The 2500-nt window shown below is 54.5% G+C and overlaps 1 non-coding gene across 1 annotated transcript in view; it reads left to right on the forward strand.

Moving 5' to 3' along the window:
• The first annotated feature begins 2342 nt into the window (after nucleotides 1–2342).
• The window catches only part of LOC126150022 (small subunit ribosomal RNA), a 1909-nt gene continuing 1751 nt past the window's right edge, over nucleotides 2343–2500 (forward strand). Inside the window, exon 1 of the ribosomal RNA XR_007531270.1 lies at nucleotides 2343–2500. This exon is cut by the window's right edge and continues 1751 nt beyond it. This is a non-coding gene — a ribosomal RNA (small subunit ribosomal RNA).

A 2500-nucleotide genomic window follows, 5' to 3' on the forward strand; every position in this document is an offset into this window, starting at 1 on the left:
ATTTGCACCGCAATGTAACGCAATTTGCACCGCAATGTAACGCAATTTGCACCGCAATGTAACGCAATTTGCACCGCAATGTAACGCAATTTGCACCGCAATGTAACGCAATTTGCACCGCAATGTAACGCAATTTGCACCGCAATGTAACTCAATTTGCACCGCAATGTAACTCAATTTGCACCGCAATGTAACTCAATTTGCACCGCAATGTAACTCAATTTGCACCGCAATGTAACTCAATTTGCACCGCAATGTAACTCAATTTGCACCGCAATGTAACTCAATTTGCACCGCAATGTAACTCAATTTGCACCGCAATGTAACTCAATTTGCACCGCAATGTAACTCAATTTGCACCGCAATGTAACTCAATTTGCACCGCAATGTAACTCAATTTGCACCGCAATGTAATGCAATTTGCACCGCAATGTAATGCAATTTGCACCGCAATGTAATGCAATTTGTACCGCAATCTACCCCCACATTGTGCCTTAACCTAACCCACATTGTGCCTTAACCTAACCCACATTGTGCCTTAACCTAACCCACGTTGTGCCTTAACCTAACCCACGTTGTGCCTTAACCTAACCCACGTTGTGCCTTAACCTAACCCAAGTTGTGCCTTAACCTAACCCAAGTTGTGCCTTAACCTAACCCAAGTTGTGCCTTAACCTAACCCAAGTTGTGCCTTAACCTAACCCAAGTTGTGCCTTAACCTAACCCAAGTTGTGCCTTAACCTAACCCAAGTTGTGCCTTAACCTAACCCAAGTTGTGCCTTAACCTAACCCAAGTTGTGCCTTAACCTAACCCAAGTTGTGCCTTAACCTAACCCAAGTTGTGCCTTAACCTAACCCAAGTTGTGCCTTAACCTAACCCAAGTTGTGCCTTAACCTAACCCAAGTTGTGCCTTAACCTAACCCAAGTTGTGCCTTACCCTGCTCTGTAATTGGCATATGACACGTTACATTAATGTATTGTCCAACCGCAACCCGCTCAGAATGTTGTGTACACAGCTACGTGTCATCTCCCCATAACAGCTGCATTGCAGTGTGGTACGCCATAGAGACGTGTGGGAGTAATGGACGCAGTGGATGGCGATCAGCATGAGCCGTCTGTTCATGTAGTGGCGCGTGTATGCAGACGTAGTAGTCTCTTCTCACACAATGTGATAGCACGGTGCCCCGCGTTCCACATCTGCGACATGCTACAGAGGCCGGTTGACAGTTGGTCGCGCAATGGACATCGCATACGTACGGGGGCACCTTCCACGTGCCCTCTAGTCGGGCACATTTTGTTGCGTGGATGTGAGCGGATGTAGTGTGTCTTGACACCTGACAGGCAGGCATGCAATAATAGTTGACTTTGCAAACGGGGATGGACGTGTACGTTTACTGGTGACGTTACGCAAATGAACAACTGGTAACCCGTTGTGGTGCGGTTGTCCTTGCTGGAGGTACATCTGTGAGGGCAACGATCGGTACAGCTACGAAGCGGTCCCCACCATACCAACGAACGTGAATGTGAATCTGGGTGTGAAGCGATACGCGGCTGTGGGTGGGTGGGACTGTCCCCGGCCGGTGAGGGGGGGCCGCCCGGCGTGCTGGCCGCGCGGTGCGTGGGCGCACGCGCTACAGCCGGCTGGTGGGGGCGCCCAGTGGCAGGCGCGCCGGCCGACGGACGCGGCAGGCGGCGCAGCTGCGCGCCGGGGCACCCTGCGCGCGGCGCCGTGCAGCCAAAGTGGGTCCTCGCCGGCCCGGTGCGAAGCGCGGTGGACATCTGCAGTGTGCTGGTCCGATTGAGGACTGTGTGCGTTGAGGATGCGCCGCCGCCCGGCACTCGGCGCCGCGACGCCGTCTGCTGCTCGGTCGCCCCAGCGGTTCTCGCTGGTGGTTTGTATCGCAGTTGTGCAGACGTGTTGGCACGTGCGCTGTGCTGGGAGAGTTCGCTTCGGCACCCACGTGGGGCCTTTGCCCTTCTGTGGCGCTGGCGTTGGAGCTGCCGGTCACCGTAGGTGGCGCGTGTTGTCTCCCGCCGGCAATGCCACGACAGCACGCTCCCGGGCCTCTGTCGGCAGCGGCAAGCTCAGTTGGGAGCACGGGTGGTCGCACCTAAAGCGTCTACTCGCCTAACTCCGGGCGATTGCGCCTCTCTCGAACCCGACCAAGTACTTAGGACGGCGCTGCGCGCCGCCGGGACCTGAGAGGGTTTCGAGGTGTATTGTGCAGGGGAGCTCAGCCTCCTCCTGTTTGCAGAATAATTGAGCGGACGCTTGCGTGTTCGCGCGGGCCCCTGGGACACACTCCCGGGCGGCCGGCTGCTCAGCTCTAGTTGACGCAGCTCCCTGGTTGATCCTGCCAGTAGTCATATGCTTGTCTCAAAGATTAAGCCATGCATGTCTCAGTACAAGCCGCATTAAGGTGAAACCGCGAATGGCTCATTAAATCAGTTATGGTTCCTTAGATCGTACCCACGTTACTTGGATAACTGTGGTAATTC

The sequence above is a fragment of the Schistocerca cancellata genome, unplaced genomic scaffold (assembly GCF_023864275.1).
Source record: "Schistocerca cancellata isolate TAMUIC-IGC-003103 unplaced genomic scaffold, iqSchCanc2.1 HiC_scaffold_964, whole genome shotgun sequence".
Lineage (NCBI taxonomy): Eukaryota > Metazoa > Arthropoda > Insecta > Orthoptera > Acrididae > Schistocerca > Schistocerca cancellata.